At 44.3% G+C, this 14,856-nt stretch overlaps 1 protein-coding gene across 2 annotated transcripts in view; it reads left to right on the top strand.

Annotated features, from left to right (window-relative positions):
- The first annotated feature begins 457 nt into the window (after positions 1–457).
- Positions 458–14,856, top strand: part of PRRC2C (proline rich coiled-coil 2C) — a 1,522,187-nt gene continuing 1,507,788 nt past the window's right edge. The window contains exons 1-2 of one of the 2 annotated variants that reach the window (XM_078642844.1): positions 458–525; positions 1,126–1,295. The gene's annotated coding sequence lies outside the window, so the exon portion shown is untranslated. Of the gene's footprint in view, positions 526–1,125; positions 1,296–14,856 lie in introns of those variants that run through there. The other variant, XM_078642853.1, reaches the window with a different exon arrangement.

Raw genomic sequence — 14,856 nt, 5'->3', positions numbered from 1 at the left:
TAGAATGGGGCAATCCAAGCCTTACAGCATTGTAGGCATCTTACCAGTCGACAAACAGATATGCTTTATAATAGCCGTCTTGTCGGGAAGACGATGGTCTTAAGCATGTACATCTTGGTTAAAAGTATTACACATGCCTGTCCAACAATGCAATAAAAACTTGATTATCTTCCTATTCCTGGTGGTCACATGACATTTAAAATGCAGCACAGGCTGTTGCGAGTTTCTAGTACTCGTTTAAGAAGAACTCAATGATGAATACAAAACGTATACGCGAATATGAGCCTGAAAAAAATGCTTGCGCCCCCGCTTTCTAAGAAAAACGCAAAATGACGTCAGAGCACGTTGATTGGTTTCGGTGCCACCATTGTTCCTTTCATTCTTATGTTATGCTATACTTTGGAGGCAATCATTGGCATGGATAACAAAAAGGGACTTTGAAGCAGACTCAATGCGCAATTGTGAGGTGGATCCAAAGCAGACATGTTGGAAGTGCTTTGATTGTAAAGAGAAGGAGGCTAGAAGGTAAACTCCAACATAGGGTCGTAAAATAGCCCTTAGTGTTTTGTTGTGTTCGGTACTCAGTGTTGGGTTTGTTTCAGCTTACAGCAGTACAACGGATTTAGACAAGTGTGAACACCTTTTTTTACTGTGAGAGTAGGCTTCAGTATTTCCCTGAAGGGAAAATACATTTGGTCAACTTACCCGTTGATGCTGAGAAGAACGTTTCCTTCATGGTAAGGGAACGGATAAAAGCCCTACCGAAAGGGGCCCTCTTAGACGTGTACATTTACATCAACTTTCAAATCAACCTAAAAAACGGCCACTAAATTCGTACAATTACCATAAACGTATGTAAAATCACACAACGACATATTTAAATTGTATTTCAAAATGTATGAGTTTGATCCTTAGAAATGTTTATTGAATGATATTGTAACTGTTCACGCAATTCTTTTTTTAGGGCATTGCCAAAAATTAGATTTTTAAAAGGGACCTAAAGTTTCCCGATTCCTATTGGAGCTCTTGTTGTGCATTAAGAACAGATGTAACTCTCACATGGCCGCATAGAGTCTAATGCTTTATGAAAAGGCTTTTATTAACTTGTCCCTCCTTTGTTTTTAGCTTCTACCGTGGGAGCGCGGTGACGTTACGCGCCGGCGGTTGGCGGGCGGCCATCTTTCTCCCCCTCTGTGTCTCGCTGGTTGTGTCTTTCGGGCGGCGGTTGGTGCTGCAGAACCCGGGCCTTGTGCAGTGGAGCGGGGGACCGCTGTACAGTAAGACCAACAGGGAAGGTGAGGCATGTTTATGGGTACGGGGGCACAGTGTTGGGGAGACTGGATAAAGATTAGGGGGTTGAGGGAAGAAATCGACGAACAAGGAAGGAGGCCCTTGAACCCTCTGTGCCTCTTAATCAATGCCCATTTCTTTCATGTCGCTCGTCATCTACTTCACGCTACCCATCCCATCACTCACTATTCTCTCACTGGGGGATGCCTGTTTGTATTTCCCTGTCACCCGTCTGCCGTCATTTCCACTCACCATCTCATCTTGAAAGATGCAGGTATGCGATTGTGAAGAAACCAGGCAGTTCCTTAAACGTTATTAGTCATCTTCTCGCTCCCCGTTAGCCCCCTCCGGTCACCGGTTTAATTGAGACATTACCTGCCAATCTCTGAAAGTGGTAAGCACATGACTGAAAGGTGACAGTGTGTGACTGTTGAGCATCTTTGGCAGGTGCTATCCTTTATATACTGGTTCAAATTAGAAGCTGTAGGCACGTTTAGAGATTATCAATGTCTAAAATTAGACTCTCCTCAATATGTAAACACAAGTCCGTGGCATGCGGCTGCCTATGCAGCCAGAATAAAATGCTACGGCCCGGGGAACAGGTCCCACTCTATCAGGACTTTAAAAATATAATAAAACAAATAATCGTCTCTCTCTCTCAACTTCAGATGAAACGGCTTATTTGGGGAAAATGGGGCACAATGGCCCGGTGTGTCTACTATCAGTTTATAACTTAATGGCTTTCAACATCTGGCCGTAGCCAAGGACTTCAAAATTCGTGCCTGCGATTTGTCTTTCTCGACATACGCGACATTGCACGAGAAGAAACACTGGCTGCGGAGGCAACAGACTTTAAAGCATAGATCATGGTTTATGATCTGCCTAACTTTTATCTGTGAACTTTAAATATTCGTATTACCGCCACTTCATCATCTAGGTTTTTGTAACTGCAAGGATGCATGCAGTCCGCTATTTTGCCTGCTCAGGTCATCATCAAAGTAGATTCAATCCATTAATTAATTGTTTGATAGATACTCATGTTTATCGGATACCTTGAGAAATACCAGTCTGCATTTAAAAAATAATGAACCGCTTTTGAGTTGTTGCCAAATTAATGAACATAGACTGTAAAATCTAATCTCTATGGTGGTGTTTCGGAAACAAAATAACTACTGCCCTTGACTGCATAATCACCGAAAGACACTCAAGAGATAGAATTGACTTAGTTGTTGCTTACTTTAAAAAGCACAACCTATTGTCACTGGTACTGAGGATCTTCTACAAAATATTAGAATACCACCTCACCACACAGCACCAAAGTTGTGTAGTTGGCCATAAAGAGATGTGCAAGCTTTTGAGCTTATTTACCTAGACTTTACTCATGTTCAGAGGCCCACGGTTGCTCCCTTCTTAGTCTGCTCTGGCAATGGCTACGCCCCAATCTCTGGACATCCCTAGCACCAGCTCAATCTCTGGGCAATCTTCTGCATCCTTTAGCTCTGTTCATTCCCACCCCAACCTTTTCCTCTGGTCACCCATCATCACCACCCCTTTTTTTAGATCTTGCCTAAAACACTCTCTATTGAAGATATATTATCTTAAAGCGTGCATAAAGCCCACCCGTTGCTTACAATTGGTGGCTTTGTTGTCGCTTTTATTGGCTTACTTATTAGTTAGGTTTGTGGGCTTTTGTTTATCTTCTTTACCTTGTCCAAAGCATTAGCACACTACTATGCAAGTACAACCCACACTTTTCAGGCGTTACGTTTTTTCTTTTTGTTTAAACACTCTGCTAGAGTGCATGTGTTTTCCTGCTGTCTTCCCCATTTTCATGTTTTTCTCACCCCTGCTGCGTTCTGTGCTCCTTTCTCTCCCATGTGACTCTCCCCACACATTGCCTTCTCCGTCGTATGCTTTCTCCCTGTCCGCTCCACATTGCTGTCTTTCGCCTGTTTCCTGCCCCAACCATAAAATGAGACCTATTGGCTTTGCCAATGCTTCGTTTTTGCTCTCATCTTTGCAACCTCTCCTTTCACCCCTCTGTCCTCGTCGGACACCCACCAAATCTCCATCAGGCCAAATATTTCACTTGCCTTCACATGTAAGGTCCTGCATCCCAAGAAAATCTCCCACTGCCCCCCCACTGCCCCCCCACAAAAAAATCTCCCCTATTTCTCCTTCATTGTTTTACATTGATGCCCCTCTTGCACCTTGGCTTAGTTCTGGACCGCCTCCCGTCGGTAGCTCCGGCGATCACTATTGCCCTGACACCCCCCCCATTACTCGTCCATTGCTCTTGCCCCTCTCCTTCCTATTATCTCTGGCCACCACTCTTGCTCTCCTTCTTTTAGATCAAGCCAACGTTCTTTCCCCTTACCTCCTTCAGCTGTAACCATTGCTCTTGCCCTTTCAACCCCTACCCCTCCTTTTAGCTCCGGCCATTGCACTTGCTCTTCTAACCCCTCATTTTATCTCTGGCCCTCTCTCGTGCCATTCCAGCCTCTCTATCTCAGCTCTGCCCCTCTCTTGCTCTCCCAGCCCCTCCCTCTGGCTTTGGCTCTCTCTCACTCCCATCTCCCTTTTAGTTCTGGTCATTGTTTTTGCCGCCCTCCCCTCTTTCTGTGGGTATCCTTTTGGTCCCTCCCCGGGGTGCCTTTTCGGAGTAAGTATATATCTGTGATCCTCAGAGCGCCAGTTTTGTTCTTAAACAAAGTGAATGGCGTTGGTCCATAGCACCAGACATGTTATGTGAATTGGTTTATGTTGGGTTCTTGGCCACCTGCATAGGATTCATGGTGTTTCGGTGACATGAATAATTGCTTTACAGAGTTTTGGTAATGCAGAGAAAAGCCAACTCTTAGCATTACAGGTCGTAATAAGACCGCCAGGAGTATAGATGTGAATTTGCTTTAGGGTAAAAACACGAGAGCGGCCAAATATTGCACAAAGAAATGAATGCAAGACTTTATAGGCCATAATAATGAATACAGGGCCAATTAAGGGTGTAGAGCATGGCCTAACCTGTTAGTACCAGTAACTAGGTGGGCTGCTTGGTTCTCAAGCACATAGAGGCGCTGAGGAAGGTATGTTATTAAATCCAGTAGAGTTGATATGGTCTAACTAGTTATGGTTCACGTAGCAAGACACTTGCCTGTCATTGAGAAATGTGATATTGTTCCTTGGCTATCTTTGATGAAAGGTCCAGCAGAAGAAAGCAGCCAAAATATGAGGGTAAGAAAGTCTATGGTCAACTGGACTTCAGGGTTTTGCATTGACGAGAGTCTCTCTTTTGGTCAATGGGCATCCGGTTAGAGATCCACCTTTGTGCGCACTAATATATCACCTCTGTTTTGTTTGATTTCAGCTAGAGCAAATGACTGACCAAACACCCTTATACCTTAGTTGAAACATGGCAATTGGTAGATTTTCAGCCTAATAAAAAAAATGGGTAGCATCTGCATTAAAGAAGAAACCGGTATTAGGAGTGGATGAGTCTAGCCATAGGCTAAATATGAATGATGGGAGTGGCAGAAATAGAAGGTGGGGTCACAGATTGGAAGTGGTTAGTGAGAAAATATCTAAACCTTCAAAGCGCCAAGTCTCTTATCTCAGCGACTCGGAGAAAGAAGTAGTCAACAGTCAAAACACAGCTGACCAACTTAGAAGAATGACGGAGCTTTCATCATTAATGCATATGTGATAATACTGTTGCTAGGAAAGGCCCCACTTTATCCCTCTCAATTTCTGATCCTCCGCGGGACCTTTTATGTATTCTTGCAATGATTCGCACACAACTCCTTAATTGTGGCCAAGTTGGGTAAGAGGGTTTGGGTGGCCTGCAATAGACTTCCCAGGCCTCCTAGAATAGGCTTCTCCAACAAGTAGCACATAAGCTACTGGTAGCTCTAGCTACCTGTGAGTTACACTCCTGTGTGTTGCTTTCCTGTGTTCAGCCCCGCCTACTAAATTAGAAGCTTTTGCTTGGTTGAATTAATATACAACCAACACTGGTTGTATACCAAAACTGAAAAGTGAGTATTCCAGATGAAAATGTGTGCGTTTTCAAAGCCAATAATTCCCCCAAAAATATTTAAAACGGATAATGGTAATCATGCAGCATTGGGAGAATATTACTAATATTACCTTGGTAGAATTATCCCGATGCTAGGGGCATTGTAGATGTTGCTGTTATGCATTACCCTTGTAGAGCCATTCAAAACAGACAGCCTTTTTTACATTATTGCTGATAATCCTGCTCTGAAGTGACCACAGCTGGTAATATTGCATAGTGTGGCCAATATAATATTTTCTGGTATGTAGCTCAGAATGATTTTCACTGAACACAAGTAGCTCTTGCTACTGTAAACATTGGAAACCCTGTCCTAGACTAAGAAAAGATGTGCATACACACAAAACCTGCTCATACTGCACACTACAGAACCTTGGAATGTAAGCTCCTCTCTAAATCACTGCCCCAGTTTCCCTCTGCGCTAGCTGGATCCCGGTGTACCGACGGAGAGAGCGGTGCTCCACACACCTGAGCTGCTGCCAGGTGGGGTGATGATATTGCCTCCTACCAAATAGGTTGGAGAAGACCGATATACCTAAAAATTACACAGGTATTCTTTCTTATTAATATTGCAGTAGCTGTTATAATCTAGGCCCTGATGAAAGCAGTGACGTATCTATAGTCACCGATGCTGAAACATGTTGACCCTACTTGCAGGCGGATATTTTGTTAAATCTGCCAGTTAATTGCACATATATTTTTAAGGTTAGGAGAATTGAGAGAAACAATTAAAACATTTCTACCTCTACTCAATTTCTACCTAATTTTAATACACTTCACGTTATTCACATCTATGCACTGCAAATCAGTTACCCAAATATATTACAACAATTTGTTTTGGTCCCACCCATCACAAAACTTTTTTTATTTTACTGAGTTTATTTTGTCACGATAACATCCAGTGACAGTTAAATCTTTTCTCCTGGGTAAGGAGAGCCCAGATGACTAGGGCGGTACCGATTGGGAACTGATTGGCACTTTTTCCCAATTTAGGAATTATGTGCATTTTGTTGCACTTATTGCACTCTTTGCTTACTTGGTTTCATTGTACCATTTCTCATGACACACACCAGAACCCCTCCTTTCTGACCCCCAGACATTTCTTTTGTTATTATAACATAGTACTAGGGCATGTGTCTGATAGGGTCGTTAATCTAGCCCTTGGACCCTCTTTCTAAAGGTTTGTTTTTGGTATGCTAGATTTGAGCCTTACCTTCCACCTGCACCCATGTTCCATTTCTGCTTTCCTCTCCAAGCCCTGCATTGCTCTCCCACCGAAGGTTAGCTTTGCTTGCCCCACCAAACCCCGAGGCCCATTTACCATGTCATATTTTTTTTCCACCCCTAATTTAAATACCACTTGACCCCAAGAAGCTCTGACTCCACCCTTTTAAACTAAAGCCACATTCTCCTGCGACAATCCTTTTTTTATTCCAAGTATTAACACGTGCATCATGCCCACTTTAGCCTCAAACCCATCCCTTTGTTAATTTACTGTAATGCCCAAATTTTCTCCCCGTGTCCCTCAAAGGAAGTGCCTTTGGTGTTCTGGAATATCCCCCAGTCCCAAGCCTCTTTGATGGTACTACTTCATCCCCCATTCCCCCTGTTTCTATCTCTAATGTTGTACTGGGGCCCTTTTCAGTGTTTTCATTACTTTCCTTCTCAGGGTTTTCTACTTTAGTCTTTCTTCGTGTAGCGCGATGACTTTGTCCTAAGCAGTCTTCTACACACTGTCCTGAGCAGTTTTGCTCGAAGTTGTGAGTGCACAACAGTTATGACAAATTTTTACAAAATATTTATTTCATTCCGCATTGGAATCTTCAGAGGGTGGTGGGGTGATGGGGGCTGTCGAAGCTAACATTGCTCCAACGGCTAACTAAACTAGGTAAAGCTACATAATTACTTGGTGTATGGATCTTCGAACACACTATTATAGTAAACACAATCTACTAAATACTGCAGTTGCTTCATAGCAGTGAAAAACACCTAGTACCATTCTTTCCAAGCAGCTGTGGAAAACTCTCTTCAGAACCATTGTATGTTAAAGGATATATATATATACATAGCACGCATATAGAATGCTATATTAGCACTAGATATCTGTGAACCAACATGACATCGCTATGTCCTACTGATTTAAACAGAAGCTTTTAGTAGCTTCTAGGAATGTATAGGGGAGATTTGAACTGCAGACAAAATTTCCCCAAGAATTCTGGGCTTTGTCTGCAGCAATTAATCATTTGCTATGCAATAGTTCTTGCATTTGTGAGAGTTTGTGCTATTGGCATTGTAAGTGACAATGCTTTTTCTGTATCTGTTTTGAGAATAAACACCTAAATAAAAGGCATTTTCATTTACAATGCCAATAGCTCAAACTCTTGTAAATGCGAGACCTATTTAATTTCAAAGAAGCAGCCGCCATTGTCCCGGCCTGCTTGGTAAGTGAAGGTGCGCGTGGCACGCTGAATGTTGCAGGCACGCTGAATGTCGCAGGAAAGCATGTCATGCCTGCAGTAGGAGAAACTCTTAAAAGAAAATAATGCTTACAGATACAAATATGCTTAAGACCTACAGTGTAACAGAAGTAAAAGCGCCTGTCCTAATGGGAGATTACAAATGAAGACCAGGCAGTACCAAGGGGCGACTAACAATCCTATTAAAGAATCAGAAGCCAGCAATTACGAAGGCCAATGACCAATATGGGTGAAGAATGGGTGGGGCTTCAAGTACATTCTCAAATACAGCATGCCTCGCAGAGCAGCTCATGCGGTGCCCAAGCTCGACCTAAAGCACACTCTTTTCAGGATGTGGTTCTTGCTCTTGGCACATCTAGAAGGTATGATGAAGTGGAACTTACATTCCGAACAGACTTGGACTAGCTTCATTTAGAGGAGATTTATTTTATTTATTTTATTTTATTACACTTGTATAGCGCGTAAATCACCCGAAGGTCTCAGAGCGCTTGTAGAAAAGACCCCTAGCAGAAACCCATGTATGGCATGGACAGATCTAAAAAAAGCCATGTTTTTAACTGTTTGCGGAATCTCAAGTAATCGGGTTCCGTCCTAAGCTGAAGGGGAAGAGAGTTCCAGGCTTCGGGTGCTGTTTTACTAAAGGCTCTGTCGCCATTTCTCACCGTGCGTACCCTGGGGACACTCAGAAGAGACTTGGTGGACGATCTGAGCGTCCTTACCGGGTGGTAGGCCTTTAGCTTTTGTTCAAGGTATACCGGGCCATGCCCATTGATGGATTTATGGACAAGGCAGCACAGTTTGAATTTGATCTGCTTTTGTATTGAAAGCCAGTGTAATGTTTTTAGGCAGGGTAATGACGGTGTGCGGGAGGGAAGATCAAGCACCAGCCTAGCCGCAGTATTCTGCAGGACCTGTAGGCGAGCCAACAAGGTGGAGTTTGTTGAAGCCAAAAGTGCGTTCCCATAATCAATCCTGCTGATGAGTCCCTGCACTAAGGGCATGCGTGCTGAGGGGGAGCCACTTAAATATTTTCCTCAGACTACGCATAAGGCCATAGCTCGTGCCTACTACTTTGCTAATGTGATCAGGCATAGACAGTTTATTATCAATAATTACCCCAAGATTCCCCACTGAGGATTTGGGTGAGGGGCATGGACCAAGCGAAGCTGGCCACCAGTCATCAGACCATATTTTGCCTGCCTTTCCAAACAGTAGGACCTCTGTCTTTCCTGCATTCATCATCAAAAAGTTCCTGGTCATCCAATCATGGATGTCAATCATGCAGTGTTTGAATCTCAGTTTGGTTAAATCCGGATTCTGATTAATTGTAACCAGTATTTGGGTATCGTCTGCGTAGGAGACGGTCCCAAAACCGTGTGTTTGAATGACCTTAGCAAGAGGGGATACATACAGGTCAAAGAGCGTAGGGCTCAATATGGACCCCTGTGGGACGCCCTTATTGTTTTCATAGAGGTTGGAAGAATGAGCGCCCACTTGGACCTTGGACCGTCTGTCGGTTAGGTAGCTTTTTATCCAGCCTAGTGCGGGGCCCTCGACACCAATCTCAGCAAAACGTTCCAAAAGAATGAGATGCGAGATGGTATCGAAGGCCGCAGACCGGTCGAGCAGAATCAGGATGGCAGACTGATTGGAATCAAGTGTCAATCTTATATTATCCACGACTTCTAGCAGGGCCGTTTCGGTGCTGTGGAATGCCCTAAACCCTGATTGTGAGGGGTCAAGAAGTTTGTTGGTCTTGAGATGTAGTTTAAGATGTTTATTTATTTGGGATTCCAAGATCTTTCCAAACAAGGGAAGGAGTGAGAAGGGCCGGTAGTTAGGAAGTGATTTAGGATCAGCTGAGGTTTTTTTAGAATAGGTCTGATTACGGCCTCTTTCCAATGTATTGGGACAGAGGAATGAAGTAGGGACTGGTTTAAAGTTTTCGTGAGGGCCGGAATCAAAGCAGGAGCTATTTTAGATAGGATTTGTGGGGACGCAGGATCTCCCGGGGCCCCGGACTTCATTCGTTGTAGAATTGCCTCGACCTGTGTTTCAGTACATGGTGAAAATTCCCTTAATGTGGGAATGCCAGGATCGGAGTCCCCACAATTCTTAGCGGGCGAGACTGCTGTCAGACAGGTAGAAGGCGACTGAGGAAAGCGTTTGTGAATTTCGTTAATTTTATCATGGAAGAATGCTGCCACAGACTCTACCCATTCTTTAGACTCATCAGGTGGCTGCTGGCTAGCCGAGGGGTTGGTGAAGTCTTTCACTATACTGTAGAGCTCTCTCTGTGAGTTCGACGCCAGAGAAATCCTATCACCAAGATAAGTTTTTTTTGCCTCGGCAATTCCTTTCATATATTGTCTATGGGCGGTTTTATATAGATTCCTGTCATTCAAATCTTTGGTTTGACGCCATTTTCTTTCAACCACTCTGACTGCCTGTTTGGTTTGTTCCAGCTCAGGAGTAAACCACGGCGACTTTTTCTTAGGAGGCTTAGACACTCGGGCTGGAGCAATACGATCTAATGCCAGAACTATTGCAGTTTCCAACTCTGGCGGCTATATTAGGGTCAGTTGTATCCGCAATGACTGGAGGGGAAAAGTGTGCAGCAAAAGATTCTACAGTTATTTTATTCCATGGTCTGCTCATTTTTACTTGAGTGGTTTTCCGAGGTTCGGACTGGGAACATAAAATATTAAATTTTATAACATAGTGATCAGTCCATAGGACTGGATCGACCTTCCTAATTCTGACTTTAGAGGAGTTCGTGCATATGAGGTCTAATGCATGTCCCGCAGTATGGGTTGGGCCTGTCGGAAGGATGTTTAATTGTAGGGTGTCGAGGCTTGAAATAAGGTCAACAGTATGAGGATCGTGGATTTGATCTAGATGATAATTAATATCTCCTAACAATAGAAAATTGTCTGTTGCTAGGGAATAGGGTGCAATTGCTTCGACAAGCTTCTCCACAAAGTGAGTTTTGGCGCCTGGGGGTCTATATATAAGGGCCACTTTCCATGACACCTGGTTTCCTATGGTTAATGAGGCAATACACATTTCTCCCCAGCGTTCTAAGGAGTCATTGATGTAAACTTTGATCTCCGGTTTGTAAATTATTGCCGTTCCTCCTCCCTGCTTCCCTAGGCGGTCAAGCCTATGTATTTTATATGGGGGAGGTAAAGCTACAGAGATATCTGGTGAGGACGACTCATGTAACCAGGTTTCAGTGATAAATAACGCATCGGGCGGTGTGTGTCCAGGAGCGCCCAGATTTCCACAGCATGTTTAGGCAACGCTCTGGCATTACAGTACATGCAAGATAACTGAGGCTGTGGAGTGGGGCTTTTTATCACTGCTATAGGTCTTCTTCCTCTACTGTTGGTACTGCCATTATCGGAATTGACATAAGAAGCAGTGAGGGACAGCCTGCCTGTGTTTAGGGAGTGGAGTTCCTGGTTTGTATAACGGATGATACCCATAACGGGTGACAGTCCAGGTGGATTGAGGGCTGAGGAGAGTGAGAAGAATAGTAAAGGTGCAGGGTACCTGGCGTCTGGAGTCCGCCGGGAGCGGACAGGCGCAGACGGGCTTGCCTTCCATGATGACATCGAGCATGCCTTGCTAAACCACTGGATGTACTAGAACCATGGACTTGATGATTACCCTACTTGGAATTGGCATTCATTGTAATAAAACCAGCCAGATATGCAGACGTTTTTAGACATGGGTGGTATCTCGAGCAACAGTATTTTGAAAAAAATGAAGACTTCAAAATTCTAGTTAGGGCAGTTGGAAAAGTTGCATTGCTGCATACCAAAAGAGATCGGACTGGGGCATTAATGATAAGTGCATGAACCCTTTTATCAATACATGGCAAAAGTCTTTAGTTGGAGAAAGCCAACACTAGCTGCTTTAGCAATCTGATTGTCAAAAAGATTAGGGTACCCACATTTTGTACCTCCTAGGGCGATCTGTATATATTTTTTTTATCTGGCCAGGCTAGTGTCTCAATTGCTTGGGAGCTGGCTGGGGTAAATAAAATAGCTTGGTTTTAGTTTCATACACTCTGCTGTACCAGTGGTTTCCACTCTTAGGTACTCTAGGGAGTCTCTGTTGTCATTACGTGCGTCAAAACATCCCAGCGGCTGCTACTTGTGGGTTGAAGGCACTCCGTTTGCACAATGTTATGTGTGCTGTTCTGGTAATACCAGCATGGATCAGACCTCGTTATCAATGGCTCTGCTTAATTGTAGGTCGATACCTTGCCATGCCACAGAAATTAACTCCCTCCTTTTAGACCACTGCCTGGATGCCTTGTTCCTTACGGAAACTTGGCTGACCATGTATTCTGGTCCTGATATCGTCAAAGCTCTCCCTTCGGGCTACCTCATATTTCATCTGGACAGGCCGGTTGGGAGGGGGGGGAGGAGTGGCTATTGTGTATAGGGACAAATTTGTATGCAAAGCGGTAGATTGCGGCATTAACAACTCTGAAGGCTGTCAATTCTCCCTTTGCATATCTCCTACTGCCTCTATCTCTGGCCTTCTTGTGTATCGGCCTCCTGCAACGTTGGGAAATTTTGTAGACTCCTTCATTGAGGCAGTGATTCCATTGGCTGCCGCCTCCTCCAACTTTGTGATCCTCGGGGACCTCAACTTACATTTTGATGACCCCGATGATGCAGTGGCAAGAGACCTACAAGGTATGCTTGGCGCATTGGATTTACATCTCGTCAATGTTTGAGTTACCCATAACAGGGGTCATCAGCTGGATGTTGCTTTTGCCAATTCGGAGAACTTGCAAGCCCTCCAGACGTTGGCTCTCCCCTGGACGGACCACTATTTAGTCCCTTTTAGATGGCAGCTGGGGAATCGGAGAGATCCTGTACCCAGACAGTACACAGTAGAACGACTTTGGTCGAAGCTACCGGTGGACAGCTGGGCGACAGAGTTATTAAGAACCTGTCCTCCCCCTGTGGCTGACCCCATTATTGCTGATCAGCAAATGGGGAAATGGCTAACTAATGCTTTGGACTCGCTGATTCCAAAGAAAAGGAGGCCTGTTAGGGAAAGAATTGGTTCCGCCCCCTGGTATACCCCCGCACTTAGGGGTATCAGAACTTCATGTAAAAGGTTAGAACGTGCATGGAGGAGAGAGCGGACAGAAGAAAGTCGGGAAAATTATAAGAGAGAGATGAGGAAGTACAAAAACGCGTTGAAGGCTGCCAAAAGGTATTTCTTCAGTGAGAGGATTGAGAGGGCAAGTAATTCACCAGGGGAATCATTCAAAATTTTTAAGGATCTTTTGAAGGCTCCGATCCCGCCATGTTGTATAGCTCCTATATATCCATATTTCGTGTTAAGTTAGCATAGGTACATTTCAGATTTAAACGCCATTTTTCCTTTCTTGCAACTTCTGCACACGACCCTTAATTGTTGACTTAGCTTTCAACCTAGTGGTTTGCCGTGGTGAATGTGAGAATAATATGTTATTGCTCTGATATCTGCTTTGTTTAATAAAACATGTCTGCACGGAGAGTGCTGAAGTTTCAGGAGCAACACGATATGGAATTGTTATGAGGTCTGATCTCCACGCCTTCATAGTCATAACACAAGTGCAGCCTTTGCCAACTTGGGCTTGAGGCGGGATTGATATTGCTTTGCACGAGAATTGTTAACACACTTGATGCGGTGCACATGCAGAGAGAGCTGGTGTATGCTGATGTGATTCCTTCATGCTAGGACACTAAGGTATGGGCCCGCCCTAAAACAACCCAAAGAGACCTTCTTAGATAATAATATAATATATGTGTTAGGGAGGGTGAGATATAAGTGTTGTTAACTCTTATTCATTACAGCATGTTAACATGCTGTCACCATTCGCTTTTTATGTCTTAGTAACTATGCTGATAATTTTGCTACTGATAATAAGTATACTTGTATTATCAAAGATACTGCGCCTGAGAAGACGGCATTAGTAAATAAACATTTCAAATGCACATGTGTCTTCTTTACTCCATGTTCTGGTTTGTAATGATAATATAACGAAAGAGTGTTCATGAGTCCCACGTACCCTGAGGTACTGTAAGTTCATGTTCTGGTTTGTCTAAACATTGGGTGTTTGATATGTCCAATGAGACACTGTAGCTAGCTCGGTAAGGGGTGAGTTGGTTGCTAAGGTAAGTTTTGGGACATCCTAATTTGCCGAGGTTCCACTCCTCTGTGCACAGTTCTGTGTGAGTACAGAAACCCTGCAACATGGCGCCCAACGGTTTCGGTAGTCTTATATCATGACACTCGAGTAGTTTATCATTCATGCCTTAACCCCTTCACATCCGTTTCCGGAAAACGGGGTGTTGGTGAAACCTACCTATTTTTTGAAATAGGTCTTTATTCAAGCTTGATTCTTACTTAAACGGTTTCTTTGAATTACTACCCAGTTGTGCTACAAAGTATTCTTTGTGTTTTCTTGTTTCCAATTCTGTGATGGCGGCAGCGGTGGCTATTGCGCAGCATAGTCGCGTAGCGATACGCAACCATCTTCAGACGTACCAGGTCCCAGTAGATGGGATGGCTGTGATTTTCGTGGTGAGTGCGGATCCGGCGTTTCCTTACGAGTTGTTTTACTCTTGGGTTACGTTTCCGGCTGTGGACGCTAATTCTGGTTTGTACCACTCCTACACCGCCTCGGATGTCCCGGCTGAATATACGCCATACAGGGCATTGGAAATACCTATTGATCATTGGCAGCATCGAGTTTGGTTTGATGGCGCCCTCCCCCACTCTTTGTCCCGTGCGAGGTTAGGTCCACTCTCAATTCCAGGTACTAATTGGCCTGCGTTGGGTGGCTTTACCCCGCACCCGAATCACGGGGCTTGTACCCTGGCAGAAATTCGCCGGCTACATGTAGTTTCCATTTCCGTGATTCGTGCATTAGTGCAATACATCGGTCGACATCTTCCTGGTGGTCCCCAGGGGGGTGCGGCCGCTCCCTTGGAACGAGGCGGAATG

The sequence above is a fragment of the Lissotriton helveticus genome, chromosome 1_1 (genome assembly GCF_964261635.1).
Source record: "Lissotriton helveticus chromosome 1_1, aLisHel1.1, whole genome shotgun sequence".
NCBI lineage: Eukaryota > Metazoa > Chordata > Amphibia > Caudata > Salamandridae > Lissotriton > Lissotriton helveticus.
The sequence above is the reverse complement of the archived record's forward strand: the minus strand, read 5'-3'. Positions and strand labels throughout refer to the sequence as shown.